This window comes from Mobula birostris, chromosome 21, assembly GCF_030028105.1.
Source record: "Mobula birostris isolate sMobBir1 chromosome 21, sMobBir1.hap1, whole genome shotgun sequence".
NCBI lineage: Eukaryota > Metazoa > Chordata > Chondrichthyes > Myliobatiformes > Myliobatidae > Mobula > Mobula birostris.
In genome coordinates, this window is record NC_092390.1 from 13,393,898 (window position 1) to 13,418,378 (window position 24,481).

General features: G+C 39.1%; 1 protein-coding gene across 4 annotated transcripts in view; it reads right to left on the reverse strand.

The window, feature by feature from the left end:
• The window catches only part of LOC140185599 (uncharacterized), a 116,442-nt gene that overhangs the window by 88,068 nt on the left and 3,893 nt on the right, over nucleotides 1-24,481 (reverse strand). For 2 of the 4 annotated variants that reach the window (XM_072238991.1, XM_072238990.1), the window contains exons 2-4: nucleotides 13,375-13,439; nucleotides 10,237-10,311; nucleotides 1,561-1,690 (exon numbers count right to left, since the gene is read on the reverse strand). The gene's annotated coding sequence lies outside the window, so the exon portion shown is untranslated. The remainder of the gene's footprint in view (nucleotides 1-1,560; nucleotides 1,691-10,236; nucleotides 10,312-13,374; nucleotides 13,440-24,481) is intronic. The other 2 variants (XM_072238992.1, XM_072238993.1) reach the window with 2 other exon arrangements.

Genomic DNA, 24,481 nt, shown 5'->3' on the forward strand with positions numbered 1-24,481 from the left:
AATCCAGAGTCCTGCCACTTGAAATCTACTGTACCCTCAGTAACTGAGCTGCAGTACGGGAGATCAATCTCCAAACCATCATAAGCACTTTCACTGAAACACGAGTCCCGATGAAAGGTCTCAGCCTGAAATGTCGACTGTTTACTCTTTTCCCATCCATGTTGCCAGGCCTGCTGAGTTCCTTCAGTATTGTGTGTGTGTGTAGTTGATACACCTTTCCTCCAACATCTGCAAGGTATAGAGCCTCTTCCAACCTGTTCCACTATCTTTTCTTCCAATGATAAAATTCACCCTGGAATACGTAGACCACTTCTCAAACTCAGGGGCCAATGAAAAAGATAGTAGTGATGAAATCCACCACCACCTTCAATGTGTGATTGCAGACTTTGGTGGGTTACGGAACGTGAAGATGAAGACCTGTGACCTGTAACAGAACTAGAGGTCTACCAAGCAGCAGGGACCAGAGTCTTCCGTACCCTTCTTACATCTGAACTACCTTCATCAGATGTGTCCTGATATCTGCTAGTCTGGGCCAGGGACAAGAGATTGGAGGCCTGGAAACCGGCCTACCTGGGGTTAGAAACCTGTATGTGAATAGGTGGGTGGGAGTGAGAACAGGGGTTTGTTTTGATGTGCTTCTGTTTTTGTGATGTTGCTTGTGTTGCTCTGCTGAACACTGTGTGTATGCTCTGTTGGCACCGGAATGCGTGGCAACACTTGCGGGCTGCCCCCAGCACATCCTCAGATTGCGTTGATTTTTAACACAAATGATGCATTTTATTGTCTGCTCCAATGCACATGTAATTCATAAATGAATCTGTAAAACAGGTGGTGGATATCTAAGAGACATCTGGAGAGGCACCTGAAAGAGTAGAGCATCGAGGGATGTGGAACTAATGCAGGAAAGTGGGATTAGTATATGCACTGAGTATCAAGATGGTGAGCCAAAGAGCCCGAGTCTATGCTGTTCAACTCTACAAAAAAGACCTGCACCACAGAGAAATTGTTGCTCAACAGGAACTGGATATTGCACAGGCAGAGGAACAATTCAAATACAATGGGGGGTGGGGTGGGGGGGGGTGTGGTTGGTAGGTTGAGCATGCAGCTGTCGAAACGTGCTGTGTTTTTGAATGATTTGCCATCCAACAGCATAAGGATGGGAAATAGGATGAGACTGAGCAAAGAACCTCAAGGAATATGAGAGATAACAGTGCATGAAAAGAAGCCCATCCAGATGATTCTATTGCCATGACTAAAAAGAAAGAAACCCTGCAAGCTAGCTGGAAGTTGTGAAAGGATGATGTAGACATCTGACAGAGGCTGCATAGTTACTCATAACAATATGGAATATTTAAACTTTCACAACCATTTTAATAAACATAATTTCTAAAAAAGAATATTCTATGCTTCAAAGAGACAATGTTCACATAACGTTAAATAGAAACCCTTGCTTAAAAAATTCAACTTTGTAAGTATACAAAGAAATATAGAAAAAAACCATTATAGGATATAGCTGAAGAAAGTATCCCTTTCATAGGAGCCAATATATATTGCATTTACCTTTTTACTGAAGTACAGCATTGAGAGATTTTCAGTTTGTTTCTCAAAGGGCTGATTTTGGTTTGTTCCTGTCTGGACAATTTCTCTTCTCCAAATTCTGATTTTGGTTGTTCAAGAACAGTAAACGTTCCTGTTAAAAAAAACCAAAATGTCTAATTTGAATTACAAAGCAGATGGCACTACCAAATCCACTAAATGAATATTACAAATTACCAGGTAAATACGTTGCATCTTTTTGCACAGTTTGGGGGCTCTGCTTTTAAAAAAAATAATGTACTACATAGTTTAATGATTTAATTGAAAATTAAAGAAACTGTACACCAGATCTATTTTAATTAAATAGGAATAGAAGTAAAGCAACTGTTGCTGATAATAAAATATACCTCATTCATCGAACCATGGAATTTTTGTTTTATCTTATCCAAAGCAACTTTTAATACTAATAAACAAAAAGACCGACCACAAAACAAGGTATTTGTACTGGTCAGAAAATCTGTTTTAAGTTCTAAATGTGTAATTTAATCAGACTGAAATTCCTGATGAATTTTTACTCATTTTGTAATCCATTAACACTAAAAACCACCTCTCAAATTTAGAATAGGATGTGTTAATGGGATGATGTAATGATATAGCAGTAACCTTTGAAGTACTATGATGATAATGCCAATCAGTGATTATCCCAACTTGCTATTATTCCGTTGTCATGGTAGCACAGGGAGAAAGGGTTCTGTGTCATACTGAGGTAGAGCGATGCACAGAAAGCTCAAATTCTCTAGAAATTGATGACTGAAAACACTCATCAGGTCAGGCAGGATTTTTTTAAAATGATTCTGCATCTGTGTTATTTTACTGTTGCCATTTATTAGTAACTGCCCACTTCAGTATTGATAGTAACTGTTGCTTTCAGATGGCAATAGAATGAATAAATCCTATGCTTTCAATAAGAGCTAGGAAACTGGGAATTTTCAGAGTTTCTAGAGTTAAAGGCAGAAGTATTATTGCCACTAGTCCTCCAACAAGGTATTGACAGCTTGCATGGCACAAATACTGAATTTCTGTGGTCCATGCTCTATATTCATTACAATGGATCAGTCACTCACATTGTAATTGATCACCAATTCTGTTTGTCCCAAGGAAAGAGTTTACTCAGTTCTTTGCAAAGCTGTTACAATATTTACACATTATCAATTACAACATCTGCAATGTCAGGGTATAAGCTTTTAGCAAAAAGCAATATTATATATTCACAGAATCCATGAATTTAAGTCATAACTTTCAAGGATAAAAGACACCAACAGCAAAAGGAATTCTCAGTTCAAGTATCTATTTTTTTAGTTCAAGAACTTCCAAACAAAGAGGCTAATGAAATTTGATGTTACTCCAGCAAGAAAGCATATGGCTGCTGCACACAATTGACAAATGGCCTTTCAGTGCGAAGACAGCACGCTAACTTTATACCGCTTGCCAAGATAATCTTATCAATCAGTGCCTACTGCATTGTTGACTTAACTGAATACTTCAGCAAGAGAGAAGTGTTATAGTAGCTAGCACCACTTAAAACTAAACTGCACTGCCTAAAGTCAGTTGCAATTGTTAGACAGGTGCACCACAGCATCAAATCCCACTCCTCATTAAGAGCACCTCCCAGACACTGATCAGTTCATTCCCCACTCACTAGTTATCTGAGTGCATATACAGTACAACAATGTGTGGTGCTCTGGATTTCAGCATTTGTAGAATCTCTTGTACATATATAATAAAGCATGAATCTTAATTGTAAATACTATGTTGAACTCTTTAAAAGCTCACAATGGCCACATGTGATACAAACTATTTCATCCCCACAATATTCTAATTGTAAACAAGATGAATCCCACAGGATTTACATGAACAGCAAACTCTATTACATATTTTCTATCAAAAATTTACTGAAAAGGATAATCAGATCAATCAATCCAACATTTCAACAAGCATAAACATCAGCTAATGCATTCACCTCATGTCATTAGTCCTTCTTCAAATTCAAGCCTGTCAATTGACAAACATAGAAACTAATAATTAACTACAGGAATGAGGCAGTGTACTGGAAAATAGGGATAAGAACAGAAATTCAAGTACACCCTATCCTTGTTATATGCGTCTTCAAACAAGGCAGATTCACAGTTACGCGAAGAACCTATTTCTACCAACTTCTCCTTATATGCGTCCAAAACTCAGTTATATGAGGAGCACTGCTTTCCCGCCAATACAAGTCACGTGCGCACGCCTCACAGTCTCACTGTTGGGATAAGAAGCACCGCTTTCCTGCCAATACAAGTCACGTGCACACGCTTCACAGTCTCACTCCCGCCAGTCTCGCATTGGTTTTGGCAATGTGTGGATGAGCGATCTTGCGCTCTTAAACTTTTGTTGTTTTTAACCTACGGTGCACTGATTTTGTGCTTGAAATATTTAACTATGCCTCCTAAGCACCCGATGTCAAGTCCTGGGCTATCAGCCAAGCGGCAGAGAACCACTTTAACACTTGAAAAAAAGTTGGAAATTATAAACAGGGCAGCGTCAGGTGAAGGTAACACAGCTCTGGGACACTACTTCAGCCTGGGTGAGTCCACAATCAGAAACATAAAGAAAAATGCTGAGAAAATAAAAAGTGCAGTGATTGATTCAGCACAAGTGTCTTCAAAGATTGTTACCAAAGTACGTAACCTGATTATGACAAAAATGGAGAAAATGTTGAGTTTGTACATTGAGCATGAAACAAAGAAAAAAAACAACACTTAGTTCTGATCATCTTCGTGTGAAAGCTTTGGAAATTTATGATCGCCTTTGTTCAGAGGCTAGTGAGGAAGTGTCAAGGGATATTGTTAGCTTTAATACAAGTAGGGGATGGTTTTCTAAGTTTGTTAATCGTCACAGGCTTCACAACTTAGCTGTGCACGGTGAGCAAGCTAGTGCTGACCACGAAGCTGCTGAACACTACCCTGTGCAGTTGCGGGCTTTGATAGCTGGGTTAGGCATCACACCAAAGCAGGTGTTTAATGCTGACGAGACCAGGCTTTTTTGGAAGCGTATGCCGAAACGCACTTACATAAGTAAGGATGAAAAACTGCGTCAGGTTTCAAGGCAGCAAAGGATAGATTGACTTTGCTTATGTGTTCCAATGCCGAAGGAGACTAAGATGAAGCCTCCCTTAGTTTACCATTCACTAAACCCCCGTGCTCTTAAGGGTTTGAGTAAGAATATGCTTCCTGTCCACTGGGCAGCTAACAAGAAAGCATGGGTCACTGGTCAAATCTTTGAAGATTGGTTTGCTAATCATTTTGCTGTTGAGGCTGAACACTACCGCCAGGAACAGAATCTTGCCTTTAAAGTTCTTTTGTTGCTTGACAATGCGCTAGCTCATCCTAAACATTTGGACAGCATTCATCCTGACATAACAGTGTGCTTCCTGCCACCTAACACAACATCGCTGATTCAACCACTCGACCAAGGTGTGATATCCACATTCACGGCGTATTTTTTACAGCGAACTATCTCTCAGATGCTGCAAGCAACAGATGATCTTGAAAATCCCGGGAGTTTACCAACGGTGAGGGAATGGTGGAAGTCTTTCAACATCAGACATGCCATCAACAACACTGATGAATCCTGGAAAGAGGTCAGGTCTTCCACTCTCAATGGAGCATGGAAATCAATTTGGGTCGAGTGTGTGCACACCCTCAAGGGGTTTCCTGCCTTCACTGCAGCTGTCCAGGATTGTGTGGCCCTGAGCCGTAAAATTGGTGGGGAAGGATTCTCAGATCTCGAGACTGCTGACGTGGTAGAACTCCCAGATTCTCATGATGAAGAATTAAGTGTGGATGACCTTCTGCGTTTAACTCAGACTGAAGGTGATAACAATGAAGAAGAAAGTGTCGAGTTGCAGGTGAAGGATTTTATGGTGAAGCAACTAGCAGAATGTTTTAAGGTTGCGGAACACTTGGCACAAATGGCGATAGACATGGACACAAGTTTAGAATAGAGTCAGAATCTCAGTCATTCCCTGCAGTCAAGTCTTCTTCCCTACAAGCAAATTTACGCTGAAAAACAAAATGCTGCCAAGCAAACAACCCTCACCACTTTCTTCAAACCGGTGTCATCTCCTGCTGCCAGCAGTACCGAGAGTTGTGTGAGTCTTCCCTCACCTCTTGCTGTCCTTGATGATCCTGACGACACACAACCATCCACCTCATCCATGTAAAACTGCCCAACACCACAACAACCACTCATCTCCCAGAGCGAACACACCTGCCACTGTTGGTGAGCACTGTACACCCTAGTATGTTAACTTTCTATGATTTATTATGTTGAATATTACCTTAAATTGATGAAATATAATACGAATGTTGCCTTGTGGTACTGCTTTTGTGTCGTATTGGTATGAAAATGTAATAAATTACAGATAAAACATATTTAGGAAGCCCTCCAGAACACATCCCTATCTTCTCCATTTAAATAATTATTCACATTATTCGTCAACTTCGAGGAACGTATCCCCGGCATATAACAAGGATAGGGTATAAAACAAAAAAATTCTACAAGTGACATAGAAGACAGAATTGAAACAGTCTGCACATATTTTTAAGCCTTACCAAGCATTGCAATTATTACCATTGCTTTGTTCAGTGGCTTTTTTATCTCTATTTCCTAAATGAAGGATACAGAGGAGCAAACTAAATGATTCATCACTGGTCAAACAGGATTCTTATCACTGGAAGTATTCAAAGCTTAATCTCAAAAAAAAAGCTGAGAGAAAAATGTGGTAAAAATAACCTTAAACCTGCCAGGATATTTAAAAGACTGTTCTGTACAATCTATTTAGTGTATGTAAATCAATATATTAAAATAATGTCTATTTGAGATTAATTCTTTAACATTTGGAAGACTAAATAAACAGAGGCAGATATAGAAGCAACTTTCATGAAAAAAAATTAATGTTGATTGTTCCTAACGTTCACATGAAACTACCAAAAACGTGCAAACAACAAAAAAAAAGAACAGCTTTTATAGCAATGCAAGCTGAGTCAGGATATCCTGTCTCTGTAATGGAAAACAATTTTTAAAATACATTTTTATCTTATGATATCTGGCAAAAAGTAATAGACTACAAATTTTAGAAATCTAAAAGAGCAAAAAATGGTTTAGAAATACTACACAGAACTAGTGAAAAAAAATGAAGGCTCATAAAAATTGCTGGTGAACGCAGCAGAATTGGAATGTTGTCTGCCAATGGCTGGGTCTGTTTACTTTTGATTCCTTATACACTAGTGAGCACTTTTTCACAATTACCATTGGCAGCTTAAAATTATCAGTTAACAGAAAGAATACAAGGGCCACAAAATGTTGCACACACCTCTCCCCACCACGAAGGAAAAGAAAAAGCAGTCAAAAAACAATGACTACACTGTTGCTGGCTGTAGTTATGAGGAAATAAGTTCCTTATAATGATTCAGCTACAAGGCATTATTGCATTGCACATGACATATTATGTTAAAGAGACATTTGCTTGGGCTGCACATTGAGTTTGTGCTGTAAAGCTGGCACTCTCACAACAATGAATCAACTCCTAGGCAAGTGTTGAGAGACTGCTTGTTAGTCTAGCTGGGATATCTGGTGTACCCACTCAATACTGAATGAGTGAGCAGCATTGCAAGTACAGGCTATGGATAAGGATTGATAGCACCTTCACCGTGTGTTGGCAGTCTATTCTGATCTTACAGTATCTCTATCAGCCCCTGTTGTATGTGATCGAAGCTGCTGTCTACCCCTCTGTTTGGATGCACAGCCCTTCCCAGCATGAATATTTCTCAATGGTGACAAGTTCAAATACCATTGTCACTATACAGAGTAGGGACAGCAGTGCAGCAAACTAGCCTCTTTCTCTCCCTTTCTCTCTCTCTCTCTCTCTCTCTCTCTCTCTCTCTCTCTCAGCCTTCTCATTCCTTGGAATGCAGCCTGAGTGTTAAGTACAGTAGCAATACTGAAATGCAAACTGGATTAGCAGGTTATTCTGAATTTATCTGTCTTTTAATTAGTAATGATTAATATTTCTGGACCTTGTGACAACTGATCAAGGGCAATGTAATGGTATTGACCTGGTAATGGAGTACGGTGGCGGGGTGGGGGTGGGGGGGGGGGGGGGAGAGAGAATGGGGAGGTAGAGGCTATTCACACAGGTACACCATAGGGCCGTATGCTTAGCTCCGTGGGATACCTGTGCTGATGGCGAGTGTGGAGGACATGTCATCGCCAATCCATACAGACTGAGAAACAGCATGGATCCAGTTACAAAGGGAGGGACAAGATTCAGGTCTTGAAGCTTAGTGACAACTTTCAAGGGGATGTTGTTAAATGCTCAGCGGTAGTCAATGAAAAGCATCCTGACATATGCATCTTCATTGTCCAGGCGTTCCAGAGCCGAAATTGCATTTGCTGCTGACTTGTAGGCAAATTGGAGTGGATCCAAGTCACTCAGACATGAGTTGTTATGCTTCATAACCTTCATCACAGTTGATGTAATTGCCACTAGACCAGGGATCCCCAACCTTTTTTGAACTGCAGACCAGTTTAATATTGACAATATTCTTGTGGACCGGCCGACCGGGGGTGGTAGGGTTGCCAACGGACAACAACAGCAGTCACATACGTTGTTTACTCCGAGAAAGACTACAATGACCATGAAGCCTTGCGCGGGCACCAGTGCACATGCGTGTACGTGCCGATTTTTCTCAACAAATCGTTTTTGGCGATTCTGTTTGCGGGGGGGGGGGGGGTTGTTATCACCTAAATTCTGGTTGTGATTAACACCCAATTGTGCTAAATTGGCTAACACACCCAATTTCATTTCTAAAAGGGTTTATCTAACGAATTTAATATTAAACACACAGCGCATATTTTCCTCGCATGAATAATAGTGAGAAGTCAATTATCAGGGGAGCTTGAGGTAAGTGTTGAACGAGCTTCCAGTAGAAGTGGTAGAGGCAGGTTTGATATTATCATTTAAAGAAAATAGGAATTGGATAGGAATATGGACAGGAAAGGAATGGAGGGTTATGGGCTGAGTGCAGGTCGGTGGGACTAGGTGAGAGTAGCATTTGGCATGGACTAGAAGGGTCAAGATGGCCTGTTTCCGTGCTGTAATTGTTATATGGTTATATAAGTCACTAGCATCATAACATTTTAAGTAACGTTTGGATATTAAGCACACAGCACATATTTTCCCTGTATGAACATATAAAATCATTGCAACACACCAATATCACTGAATCAGTGCGAGCCCTGGGCTTGTTTCCCTGCAACAAGACGGTCCCGTCGAGGGGTGATGGGAGACAGCGATACTCGAAGGGGGTTCCTTATGTCCAGTCTATTCCGCAATTTAGTTTTCGTTGCATTCATTGCAGAGATATGTTGGAAATGGAAGCAACGTTTTTAGTGCTTTCGTGGCTATCTCAGGATATTTAGCCTTGACTTTGATCCAGAATGCCGGCAGAGATGTTATGTCAAACATACTTTTCAGCCCGCCGTCATTTGCAAGCTCGAGGAGTTGATCTCCTTCCCATGCTGACATGGATGACACGTGGGTAATGACCTCGCATGCGTAATGGCTCAACAGTGCGTGACAGGGAATGAGGAAAGGTGCAATTGACTCATATCGCCAAATCATATCGTTTCCTTGAAGCTCGGTAGCACATGCTTTGCGGCCCGGTGGTTGGGGACCGCTACACTAGACAATAGTCAGGTTACCAAGTTCTTCTTGGGCACTGGTATGTACCTCAGTCTACTGAAGTACAAGGTTAAAGATGTCCATAAACACTCCAGCCAGTTGAATAGCACAGATCTTCAGTACTTGGCCAGGTACACCATTTGGGACAGATGCTATCCATGGATTCACCCTTCTAAGGATTCACACTGGCCTCAGCGACTGAGATCACAGGGTCAGGGTCTGAGGGGAGTTGGGGGATGTTGGTGGGGGGGTGGTTGTGAAGGAGTTGTTGCCACATTGTGTTGGCCAAAGCGAGCATCATATTCATTGAGCTCATTTGAGAGCAAAACCTCATTGCCATTTATGTTGCTTGGTTTTACTTTGTAGACGGCAATGCATCCAAGCCCTACCACAGTTGGAGAACATTGAATTTTGATTGAGATGGCCTCTGGAGGTCATACTTGGACCTCTTGTACTTCTCTTGATCAAGTCTTGAATGCCATTGATCTAGACCTTAGCAGAGTTCTAATCTGTTGATTCATCCAGGGATTTTGGTTGGGAAAAACAATGATTTTGTGGGAACACTCTTGTGCATATGATAATAAATTTGATTTAGAAAAAAATCAATCTGACACATAAACATATTTTAGTGCTGAACCAAGTGTACCAGTTGTTATGCTTTGTAACTTCAAAACATTACATTAATTCAAAAGACACTGGAGTCAGAAATATGGGTGTAATTTCGTCTTTAAGCAAGATCGTGCACATATCATGTGGCAGCGTGATGATGTATGCAATTAACACATTTTTTACATACAACCAGTAATGAATTATTTAAGCGGACAAGAATGCTTAATATATACCAAAAATCATTCAAATATCATTGAAATATTAAATACACAACACTAATCACTAACATTAGTGTTAATGCTTACCCAGTTTTGTTCTTCTCAAGCAACAAAAGAGACAGTTTTCATCAAATGACCAGTCAGAAACATCTGTAGCTCAGTCTGTGAAATTCAAGAATAATTTTAACTTTTAGTTCTGTTTTTGACTCCTCTCCACTCTCATGTGCCATGCTGCTCAACAACCAATCTATTCTTCATTTCAGAAAGTGAATGATCTCTCAAATAGCAACGTCTATTATGACAAATCGCTCATCCTTTTAGTCAACGGGAGGTACATTTGGCAGTATCACGGATTCCAGTTAATTTGGACACATTGGGATGGGTACATTTTGGCCCAAGTACGTGGCTGTCCCAGTTAGCCGGTTTTATGGAAATAGTTTAAAAAGGTATAATATAAAAAGACAAAATAATGTGTAACTGAGTGACAAATTACATATTTACATGAAATGCAGAAATTAGAACACCAGTACCACAGTATTATTAATTTTAATAGTTTCATCCAGTGTATACTGCCATGTTCTTTTTGATTGTAACAGACTCCTACGGTAAATTTTTTGGCTATTGTCAAATCTTTTCGCAGCATCTTGGCAAGGGTCTGAACTTTATTTAAAAGAACTCAAAATAAAATACAAAATAAATCAAAACAAATCACTGCTTTTTTTTTGAATTGGCATCCGTTGGCCCAAACGAAGAACATAACATATGTACACACAACTAACGCCATTTAAAAAGTGTTCACTCTAACAAGGTGTGCACTCTTAACAGTCACACATCTGCACATGACAGATGCTAGTTAGAAACTGTTCTGCAACATTCTGTCCCAATTAAGTGGCAAAGTGTCCCAAATAAACAAAGGGAATCCAGGCTATCTTCTTGATTAGTTTTTGTCCAAAATAAGTGGCTACCCTGATTAACGGAACCCATTATACTTCTAAGATTACTCGCTCTGAAAGCAAAAGCAGTCATTCATTTGTATGCTGTAAATGAGACATACAATTGAAGATTGTAATAAGTGAAGCAGACTGATACAGCTATTCCCCCCCCCCCTGTATATAAACACAATTTATTCCTCCTTTGCTTGGCATCCAGTTGCCAAGGTAACATTTCTATCACCTTCAAGAGATCAGAATCAGGTTTAATATCAGTGGCACTTGTCGTGAAATTTGTTGTGTTTGCAGCAGCAGTACAATGCAATTCTTAATTAAAAAAACATGAATTACTGTGTGTATTATATATAATAATTAAATTAGTGCAAAAATAGAAATAAAGTAGTCCATTCAAAAATCAGATGGCAGAGGGGAAGAAGCAGTTCCTGAATCATTGATGTGTGCGCCTTCAGGCTCCTGTACCTCCTTCCTGATGGTAGCCATTAGAACAAGGCATAACCTGGGTAATCTGGGTCCTTAAAGATGAATGCTGCCTTTTTGAGGCTTCACTCCTTGAAGATGTCCTAGGTGGTTACTATGGGAGCTAGTGCCCATCATGGAGCTAAACAAGTTTACAACTCTCTGCAGTTTAATTTGATCCTGTGCAGTAGACCACCCCCCCCACCCCCCGCCACCAACACAATATAAAATAATAGATTTAAGCTTTCTGTCAATGCTGTTTTTCTATTCAGACTTAATGCAATAGTGGTCTGATAATAAATCATGCTCAAATTTACCCCTATTTTCTGAAAGCACAATGAAATACTGAATTAAGATTAGAAATTACAGTATATTGCAGTCAAGTCAAGGTAGTTATCAGAATGCACAGCAAATTAAAATGTTCCTGCAACATTTGTTATTTTAAGCTAAACACCTCAGTACAGTTCTGGTCTTAAAACTAACAGCAGGAAAAATACAATGGACATAGATACTGAGACTACTAATTGTTACCCGTTTTCACTATATGCCACACCAATGACTTTCCTTAATTCACCATCAAGCGATAATCAAAATGCCAGAAATGTCCTAAACAGCAAGCAGCAGAGAATCTACCATTGAATTTGGACTGCAGCACAATGTTGAATCAAACTAATGAGAGCTTTATACAGCATCTTATCAGGTTAGTGTGAAACAGGGCACCTGGAATGAATCATAACCCTTATCCAGCTTTAACATACTTCACTATTCTGTCAATAAAAAGAATAAGTATTTCCAACAATTAACTGCATATGATGTAAAGATGAGTAAATAATAGTCAACTCAAGAGGTGTGGCAACTAAATTTAAATAGATACACAAAATTATATACTCAAACATGAATTAAGTCAGTAGAATTTTAAAATTTAAAATAAAAGCTAGTGTCAGGCAAGCCCAATACCACTACTGCCATATTTTAAATTAGAAACTTCTAAAAAAAAATATCTCCAGACATGTTCTTAGTGCCCACCTTTTATTTATCTGATGATCAATAACAACAAATGGAAAAAAAAGGATCCCTTTTCAATATGGCCACAGTTCCACAATACTTGCAACTTGGGTCTAAAAATTGACAATTTACATTTTCCCTTAAAAATATACATTAACGTGAGCTGCTTCTAAAAAAAATGAGTAACACCAGTTTTTGCAAAGTAAGTATCCCTCCAACACATAAAAACCAAAATAGATAAATATTGTCTCATATCATTTATGCAAAGAAAAATCAGAGACTTGTCTACGGCTTACATTATCTCTAGTTATTGCCATCTCAGGATCTAGCTGAGAATTTAATATTTTCCTTTGAATTCCATTTCACATTTTCACCTTTGCCAAGGCAAGCCAAAACTAATTACTATTCTCAGAACAAAAAAAATTTAAACACAAAAGTGAAAAATCTGTTTTAATTATTTTATACAAATTCCATTGATAGAAGGACCTCCAAACTTCCAGGAAGATTTTTGCAAAATGAACTTCACTGTAAAGTCCATTTGTTTGTTTGTTTCATTAACAAAATAATGTATTTTATTAGTCATGCTTATGCCTCATCCAATTTTTGAAGACATTCATTACTCAGTTTTCTATTTAGTGGATAATGAGCATAGACAGTGTCTATTAATTTACAGAACATTTAGTTTGAGTCCGAAAACTTGTCTTGCTCTCCCATCTCTAAAATGCAAACCTGCGGAATACAAGAAACAAAAAAACCTGCACTTTCCTTCTGATTTTATTTTGGGAGACTTCATTAAAACAAATTAAGTGTTTACCTTCAAACAGGCTGATATCTTTAGAAGTCAAGGTCCAAACAGCCAATCCAAAAAGCTTTCAAACCCTTATAGGAAAACAATTATGACAATATGAGTGCAAACAATCATTCTGGCAACAACCCATAGGAGCTGAAATAGTAAGAGTTAATTTTAGAATTTTAAAATCTAACAAGTTGTTGCACAGCATCATCAAAATGCAATAAACAGCATTACTCAGTATATTTACAAACAATGAACATTAGCAATTTAAACATCTCGTCAATATTTATAAGAAACAGAATTTAGCTGGAAACTAACTTCATAATACAAGCATTGTTGACCCTTTGCTGTACATTAAAATACATGGTTGGCAGACAGAATCAATAATGATTCATTAAATATAACAAGAGCTTCACTGTATATTGTGCTTTACTTAACCTGCAGTGCTTGATGTAATTATTCATGTTCCAGTGCATGCAGACAAACAATTGTTTCTTTCATTGTTATAACAATCAGGCAACTGAAAGTGCCCAATCCTTTACACACCACCTATACAATATCAGATTTAATATCTGTCTGCATGTCAAATTAGATCACTTACTATACTTTTGAGGAAAGATTTACATACTTTAAAATTAAACTGCATGACACCTGCTTTGACCAAATCATATGAACATCAGAAATAGCAGCAGGGATTGGCAATTGACCATCTAAGGCTATTCAGCCATTAAATAAGATCATAACTAAACTTAAAGCTCATCGAATTCCCAATCATCATATCCCAGTAGCATCCAAAAATCTACCAATTTCAACTTTGAAAACTTTGTGTAGTGGTACAAGACGCTTGGCTCATCTCAACAAGTCTTCAGTATTTCTGTGCTCCAAACTTATTGTGATGAAGGCCAATTAAACAATTTGCCTTCCTAGTTGCTTGCTGTATCTGCACATTTACTTTGTCTTTTGTATGAATACAATTCTGCACAATTCACTATTTTCACACCAATAAATTAATTACTCAGCTTTTCTACACTATCACATTAATTTGTATGAGCAGAGGTCAGCATCAGTATATTAGACCAAAGGGCTGTTCCTGTTCTGTACAAATATGGCAGACATCCCACCCTGCAAAAACTCATTTGAAGGAGGTAGTACCAACACCCCTGTCCCCCGCAACCCCACATTCCACCCCCCCCCAGTCGACCTCCAAGGGTGCATGTCTACAGGACATTTGATTATGAAAGAACACAACAATTTATTTGATCACATATTGAAACTATTTACACATATATATTCCTTGTTGAGTATTTTTTTGGCAGTCTCAATGCTAATAGCTAAATGCAAATACAAATAGCTTTTCTATTTCTTTTGCAAACTTTCCTTGTACTGTGATGTGGCTTGCTTGGCAGATTTGAGCATTTTGCCAGAAGTCTCAACCTCATAGCAGTCTGTATCAATGAATTTATTAATCTTGCAAGACATCAGATTCACAAGTGTTTTGTGAGACAGCTGACTTTTGAATTGTCTTAATGTGATGCACCAGGCTGAATGCCCTTTCTACATCACAATTAGAATTTGGCGGCACCAAAAGCAGCTTCACAAACTGGTAGAGCTCTTTGAATTTCAACTGCCTTGTGCTCACAGATTTTACTTTGGATAGCTTCCCCCAGAACTCATCAATTGGCAAACTTTTGCAGTTTGGCACCAGTCCTTCAAGGTTAGTTGAGACATAATCCAGGACTTCCAAGTGGAGCTGTTCTCTTGCATCTGCCTTGATCACATTTGGAAATCTCAGCTCTAGTGACCTTCTCTGTCAGACTTTGGTTTTCTGCTGAGAAGAACTATGAAATACTTGAGCAGCCTTCCCTGCACTTAGCCTCCCTAATATGTTGTGATCTCCAAAAGAAATAAAAGCATAAGGTGTATCCTTATTATATTGTTTTATGCAGAAAATGTGACATTAAAATATGTACTTATATTATCATGGAGTCTTTTTTTATTCTATTACAACTTTAAGCAAGTCTACAGGGAGTTTGGCCTCATCACGTAGGACATCAATAGACTCGCTCCTTAGCAGCTAGCCAGCTAGTTTAAATAACGTTAGCTATGCTAATGAATGAATGACACCTGCTAAACTCACCTCAACATGTCTTTTACAGTCATTTAACCTACCATGAGCAATAGAAAAGTCACTGCGGCAAACAGCACAGCAAGCAACCCTGTCATTTTTTTTTACCCCTATTAGGCAGGGGTACACTTTATTGTAGTCTGGGGTGAAGTATACTTTATATTTTCTTTTTTTGGAATACTCTGCCATGGTGCTGCAGGACACTAAACTGAACTGATGGACAATGAAAGGGAGAGAGAGGTCGACTGTAAAGCCTGCCCACAGAGAAAACTGATTGGTCTCTCTTTGTGCTAAGTAGACCTATCAGGATGCTCTCTCTGTCACTCTCTCACTATGTCTGTCACTCGCTCTCTCTGTCTGTCTCTCTCAAAAAAATCTATTTCCGGGATATTGTATATAATTTGCAGGCGTCAGGGAGCCGCTATCAATATGCAAGGGTGGGGGGCACTCCTGGAACTTCCGGGAGAGGTGGGATGTCTGCTATGGAATTGTACTCCACCTGTCATTTTCATGCTCTGACCATGCTCTGATCAAACTGACCTTCCTAACTAGCTTTGAATTATCAGGAAACAGCTATTTTATACCCATTCTTTTCAGCTGTCATGTATGTAAATTCTGCTTTAGGCTAAAACTGATCCTATCAACAGAGCAACCTGAAAATGTCCTGCTAACTTCTACTTACTTGTTTTCTGTCCTAGTACCAATCTACCACCAATGATAAAAGCTTACCTTTAACAAGACCTCCTATTTTAAGTAATCTTTTCTGTGACACCTTAGCAAATAAATTATGAAAAATAAATATTTTCTATCTCCTGCCTATTTTTTGTTACTCCACTGTTCCCCCCCAGAAGAAAATAGTACAACCAGCTGTTAAATTACTAATATAATTCACCACATACTGTGCAAATAAAATTGATTAAAGTCTTGTGTATTACCATGGATGCCAGGGTTGCTTAAACAACTACTATGAAACTAACACACATTTCAACCTCACTGACAATCAACACATATGCACTTCAAAGTTACGTGCTTAGCTCTCTACTCTACTCATGACTGTGTGGCTAGGCACAGCTCAAACACCATAAATTCACCAATGACAACTGTTGTTGGCACAATCTCAGATGGAGACAAGGTGGTGTACAAGAGTGAGATAAACAAGTGGTGTCACAACAACATCCTTGTATTGACTGTGGATTTCAGAAAGGGGAAGTTGGGGGAATACACGCCAGTCCTCTGAGGGCTCAGAGGTGGAAAAGGTGAGCAGTTTCAATTCCTGGGTGTCAGCATCTCAGAATATTTGTCCTCGGCCCAACTCATTAATGCAATCACAAAAAAAAGCATGTTCATTTTAGCATGTCAGGAAAAACTCTAGTAAATTACAGATGCACTAGGGAGAGCATTCTGACTGGTTGTATCACTGCCTGATATGAAAGCTCCAATGCACAAAGTCGAAACGGGGTTGTAGACTCTTGCCAGCATCATCACAGGCACAAGCCTCCCCTCCATCAAGGATATCTTCAAAGATAGTTCCTCAAGGTGGCATCCATCATTAAGGTTCATCCATTTATCTCATTACTACCATCAAGGAGGTGGAACAGGAGCCTGAAGCCTACATTCAATGTTTTTGGAACAGCTTCTTTCCCTCGGTCAACAGACTTCTGAACAGTCCACAAGCCAGTGAACACTATTTCATCATTCCTCTTCTGCACTATTTTATGTTTTATTGTACAAACCCCATTTCCAGAAAAGTTGGGATATTTTCCAAAATGCAATAAAAACAAAAATCTGTGATATGTTAATTCATGTGAACCTTGATTTAACTGACAAAAGTACAAAGAAAAGATTTTCAATAGTTTTACTGACCAACTTAATTGTATTTTATAAATACACACAAATTTAGAATTTGATGGCTGCAACACACTCAACAAAAGTTGGGACAGACTTAAAATAAGATTGAAAAGTGCACAGAATATTCAAGTAACACCGGTTTGGAAGACTCCACATTAAGCAGGCTAATTGGTAGCAGGTGAGGTATCATGACTGGGTATAAAAGTAGCGTCCATCAAAGGCTCAGTCTTTGCAAGCAAGGATGGGTCGTGGCTCACCTCTTTGTGCCAAAATTCATGAGAGAATTGTTAGTCAGTTCAAAAGGGACATTTCTCAACGCAAGATTGCAGAGAATTTAGGTCTTTCAACATCTACAGTACATAATATTGTGAAAAGATTCAGAGAATTCAGAGACATCTCAGTGTGTAAAGGGCAAGGTCGGAAACCACTGTTGAATGCGTGTGATCTTCGAGCCCTCAGGCAGCATTGCCTAAGAAACCTTCATGCTACTGTGACAATTATAGCCACCTGGGCTCGGGAGTACTTCGGAAAACCATTGTCACTCAACCCAGTCCGTCGCTGCATCCAGAAATGCAACTTGAAACTGTATTACGCAAGGAGGAAGCCATACATCAACTATGCAGAAACGCCAGCGGGTTCTCTGGGCCCGAGCTCATCTCAGATGGACCGAAAGACTGTGGAACCGTGTGCTGTGGTCAGATGAGTCCAAATTTCAGCTAGTTTTCGGAAAAAATGGGCGTCGAGTTCACCGTGCCAAAGATGAAAATGACCGTCCAGATTGTTATCAGTGAAAGGTGCAAAAGCCAGCATCTGTGATGGTATGGGGGCACATCAGTGATGAGTTGCATGCATGTGAAGGTACCACTGACTCTGAAAATGAATGGCGCATCATGAAGAGGAGAATCAGACAACGGAGACCACGGACTGTTGAGCAGCTGAAGACTTATATCAAGCAAGAATGGACAAAATTTCCAATTGCAAATCTACTACAATTAGTATCCCCAGTTCCAAAACGATTAAAAAGTGTTATTAAAAGGAAAGGTGATGTAACACAATGGTAAACATGGCTCTGTCCCAACTTTTGTTGAGTGTGTTGCAGCCATCAAATCCTAAATTTGTGTATGTTTACAAAATACAATTACGTTGGTCAGTAAAACTATTGAAAATCTTTTCTTTGTACTTTTGTCAGTTAAATAAAGGTTCACGTGAATTAACATATCACAGATTCTTGTTTTTACTGCATTTTGGAAAATATCCCAACTTTTCTGGAAATGGGGTTTGTAATTTATAGTAATTTTTGCCTTGCACCATAATGCTACGACTAAACAAATTTCACGACATGTCAGTGACAATAACCCGTTTCTAATCCCTCTATTCATCAACATTCTTTATACCATTTTATACACTTGTTATTCCTTTGACTTCCCAAAAATCATCAGGATTAAATCTCATTTTATCAACACTGCATGCAATTTTCTAATCTGATCTATATTATCTGACCTCAGCTATAAAATGCCAATTTAATATGCAAATTTCTTAGTACTCATCTAATTAAGTGTTGATAACATTAATACTTTTATTCCACATTATACAACTGACCATGATATCCTGATTATCTGGAAGTTTATCACTGAATAAATTACAGAAGTATTGAACATTCAATATACATACACACATGAACAGCTCACATCATCAACAATCTCCAGTAATTCCAAGTGCCAGATGTAAATAAGTGACATGTAATTTTTAGTCAATATACTAAAAGCAGTCAATTCACAATTCTAGTCACTCTCATTTCTTCTCCTTTCCTCACTAGCCCGTCATCTCCCTCTAGTTCCTCTCCCTTTTTTTCCATGGTCCACTGTCCTCCATTAGATTCCTCCTTCAGCCCTTTACTTCTTCCATCTATCCCTTCCCAGCTTCTTAGATCATTCACCCCCCCACCCATCTTTCCCTTAATCTCACCTATTACCTGCCAGTTGACATATTTCCTGATGTGCGTATATGTATATATGCATATACACACACAACTCCAGCAAATCAGGAAACATTAATAAATAATACTGTAAAAGAAAAATCTCTGATACCTGCAAAATACATGCAAAGAGAAAATTCACCAGGTTTTGCAAAACAAGTAGAGGCTAGGCAGTTTAGAAAATTGAGAATCCCAAAATAAGTTCCATAATATAAGCAAAACAACTACAGAGAGGGAAAAATTGCATGGAAAAATTTTGTCACATTGTCCATGAATGATGTAACAGCACAAGAAAATTTTCATAGACAACACACAGGAAGCACAATTTGTTTCTCGTGCTCCCAAGCCTGTTACTTTCCATTTGCTAATTTTACCATATTGAAACTTTTGAGCTAAATAACACAGAAGTATAACATTTGGCCAAATTTGCACCATGAGCACTATCAACAAATACTGCTACTCCTAATAGACCATTGAACTATGTCGCAAATACAACAGCTTAAAAGGGGAAGTTGGGATCAAACTTTAGGGGTAAAACTTGTTGGGGAGTAGCAATGTTTCCTTGGCAGCTGCTGCCATTGACCCTCAAACCCAGTAGGTTCCACACATCACAAAGCAAATTAACAGACAGAACCAGCCAATGCTCCGTGCTACTGGGCTCAGCATGGGCTCCAGAAGGACAGCTGTGCCGATTTCTCCAGTACAGTAGTTTCATTGGGGACTCTGCTCATAGATCCCACTTCAGAATGCTCAAACACATTCATTTCAAGGGAGATTTTATTGCTGCTGCAAAGGCAGCAGAGAGGGACTTTTTGTTTCAGTTATTTAGTAGCCATCACATATTTACGTGGTTTGATAACCTAGATTTACAAGTTATTAACAAGTGTAGAACCATATCTGCACATGCTCAACATCCTTCCATTCTCTGACTATCTGTGCGTCTGTCTAAATGCACCTTAAACTTGGCCATTGTATCAGCTTCTACCTGGTCACATATTTCAAGCATCAATCCTTCTGTGTAAAAAAAACTTACCCCCCCCCCACTTTAATCCTATGCCTTCTAGTATTTGATATTATACCTCAATTTTATATACTTCCTTTAGCCTTGATTTTCTAGGATAAACTAGCATAGCCAATGTAGTGTCTCTCCAAGGCAACATCCTAGTGAACCTCTTCTACACCCTCTCCAAAGGCATGGCCTCTTTCCTGTTGCGTCAGTACCAGAACTGCACAATATTCCATGAGGCCTAATCGAAGCTTTGAATTGTTGCAATATGATTTTAGATTCAATACCCCAACTGATGAAATTATACTATAGACTTTCCTTGCCACTTTGTCACTAGCGTTGCCACTTTCTGGAACCTATGGATTTCAACCCCAAGACTACTTTAAATCAACAGTCCAAAAGGCCAACCATTTACTGAACACTTTTCTCTGGTATTTGACACCCCACCTGCTAACAGATCACCTTATGCCTGCCCAGATGAAACTCCACCTGCCATTTCTCCTCCCAAATATACTGATGACAACTTTCTTCTATCCACATACAGGTTTCCCCCGCCACCCGAAGGTACAGCGTTCCTATGAAACGGTTCGTAAGCCGAAATGTCATAAAGCGAAGAAGCAATTACCATTTATTTATATGGGAAAATTTTGTGAGCGTTCGCAGACCCAAAAATAACCTACCAAATCATGCCAAATAACACATAAAACCTAAAATAACAGTTACATATAGTAAAAGCAGGAATGATATGATAAATACACAGTCTATATAAAGTAGAAATACTTTTCCACAATCATTACTGAACTGTTCACCGTAGCGAAAATCTCATGCAAGCACCGTCGGCAGAAAATCTCACGCAAGCGCTGTGGCAAAAACATGGCGCAAGCACTCTCCAATAACCTTTAAGCTATGAAGCTGCCAAATCACACCAAATAACACGTAAAAATACACAGCCTATATAAAGTAGAAATAATGTATGTGCAGTGTAGTATCACTTATCGGAATCGGGACAGCGCCGAGCACACTGATGATGGTGTGTTAGGCTGAGTCATCGCAGGTTGGATCGTGCAGTGGCCCCCACCCTCCAGGCCACCGAGCGATGCATTGCCGTGAAGCGTGCAGGAATGCAGCAGTAGCCGGGAGGTACACAGCACATCTTTAAGAAAAAAGCCGAAATAAACAAGCTAATTAATTAGGTGCCACCTAGCACATAAATGTCACCCAGATCAGTGCCGATTTCCGATTGCATCGCCTCTGATCTGGGCCGACAATTACGTGTCGGCGGCACCTAATTAATTAGCATGTTTATTTTGGCTTTTTTCTTAAAGACGTGCTGTGTGCCTCCCGGTTACTGCTGCATTCTCTGCGAATCGGTACAGTATCTGTCCGTGGCCTGGGGGTTGGGGTGGTGGGACACTGGGGTGCCATCTCGTCGCCTGTTTCTATTAGAGCAGGAAGCTCATCTTCTCCTATGACTGCACACCTCGATGTCTAAGGTCGAGGTTCGTCCTCTGCTGTGGCTGATGTGGAAGGCTTGCTTGACTGCTGAGCCTCGCGCATTTTTCTATCACACAGTTTTTTAATAAGGACTCAAACCATCCTGCAAATATCTCCTAAACCGATGTACCCTTTCAAAATTAAGTGGTACTTTATCATTACTCATTTGGTTTCGATTGTTATCCTTTTTTCTTCCAATTGCATCAGCTCTTCATCTGTCAGTTCTTGGTAATGGGATGCCAAAACCTCTTCAACATCATGTTCGTCAGCTTCCACAAGCCAAACTCACTTCGTCCTTACTTCGTTCACCACGATCGAAACGCTTAATTATGTCTAGTTTTACCATAAGTGTAACACCCTTATGAGCTCTTTCAGCTTTTCCGATACCTTAGAACTCATCTTGCAAACAGCTGCTCACAGGCACGTGTTAAAGCAATGCCGGCGAGAATCTGAGGCAGAGCGGCTGCTCGGGGCACACACTCTCATTTATCGTGCGCTGATTTTTTTTCGTAACAGTGAAAACACTTTCTGAAAGCGAAAACAGGGTACTAATGTAGGTCTTTCGTAACAGTGAGGTTTTGTAAAGCGAACGTTCAAAAAGCGGGGGACACCTGTATTCCAATTTTCACTTAAGCTACAAGCATACTAATCAGATTACCTACATTCACATCCAAAACATTAACAGACCCCAGTACTGATAAATTATGGTATAAAAGTGGACAGACCTCCAGTCAGAGAAAGACCCCTCTCCCACTACCTTATTATCTTCTATGACAAAGCCAGTTTGGATTCAATTTACCAACTCGTCATGGATTCTATGTGACTGAATCAGCTGGATCAGGCCATTACGAGGGAACTTTGTCAAATACTTTTACTAAAGTCCATGAAGACACTATCCACTTCCCGATCCTCAACCATCTTCTTCACTGCCTCAAAAAGAAATCCTCAATCAAATTTGAGAATCAGGGCCTCCTCCAGACAAGTCCAGGCTTTTCCAGATGGAAATTAGTTCTATATGCAAGAATTTTCTCCAGTAACTTCTGTACCACTTAATGCAAAGCTCAAGCCTATATTTCCTGTGTGTACCTGTTACTCATCTTAAGGACAACATTGGCTCATTTCCAATCCTCTGGTTTCTTACCAATAACAAAGGATACAAGGATCTGTTTCAAGGCCTCAAATCTTCTTCCTTGCTCCTTTTAGTAACCCTAAATCCCATAGAGCCTGGGAATCTATCCACTTTCTTTTTTAAAAATCATTTCCTCCTTAATATCTACGTCATATAGTCAAGAATATCAATACACCCTTCCTTAATCTCACTATCAATGTCTTCTCCTTTGGGAGTACTAATGCAATGTGTTCATTAGAGGGGCCTCACCAATGAACAAATTTCCTTTCTTGATCTACTCTTTGTCCAGCTACCTTCTTGCTTCAAATTCACATGCAAAATGACTTTGGAAACCTATCTGCCATGGACATTTCATGGCCCCTTTCAGCACTACTATTTTCTTGTTTAATTTCTTTCCCATCTCCTTTTTATTCTTCACATTGAAAAAATTAAATGTTTATAAAGGCTTTGAATAACAAAGGCATTAATAGTGCTTGAAGTAGTAAGTGACAATTGTCAGTTGTTTCCTCAGTGGTTTCTTGGCTTTTTCTCAATTACCCACATGATTAAATTAGGTTACACAAGGCCCTTCAACTATACACAGCCAAATTCACAATGATGTATAAACAAAGGATGTTGGATAGTTAATTAACAGGGACATTAAATACATTTGATATTTAACAAATCTGTAAATCTGCAAAGTCTTCTCAATTATCCAAGAATTAAGAAAAACAGAATGCCTGACTTTTAATTCCTGAACTATATTGACAACTGAAACATAAAAAAATGCTTTTGTACAGATAACATATTAAACAGCCTCCTGATGAAAAGTATCAATGTATAGATAAAATAGAAAGGTACAGTTTAACTATGATAATCTTCATGACTGAATACAGTACTTAGGAACATTTATACAGTATGCTCATATTGAAAAACTTTTTTATTTGGCAATGGACAAAAAGTTTAGAAACTGTGACAATTTAAAATCATTCTACCAACCCACATCTTCAGGGGAAAATGACTAAACGGGAAAGAAGAAAATAGGTGTTGCCTACATGAGTACAAAGCTTTAGACTTGAGATCTGATTGAAAGATAAAGCCTAGTCAAATTAACAATTGCGTTGAAAAGAACTGATTCTGCAAAGGTTGCAGAATTTGCACTGAAAATAACAATCATTCTGCAAAGGTTCAATAGGAAACCACAGTACTCCTCACTTATGGTGTATGGTCAACCCTCCTGTTCTAGTAATGAAATTAGTATGCACATCTGTGATTAGAGATTTCTGATATTCCTGACACTGAATGTAACCCCACTAATTACCTCCAGCACTGCAAAATAAATATTTGTTTTACTTATTGTTCAGCAAATAACTTTCAATCCATGTCAATATATTAGCCACTAATATCACACCTCAAGCTAACCTTTTCAGGGACTTCATCAAAGGCTTTATGAACATCCAAGTATAAACACATCCATTGGTTTTCTTTTACCCATTTCAATTCACTTCCCATTCCCTCACTGACATATCTGTCCACAGCCTCCTCTACTACCACAATGAGGCTAGATGCAGA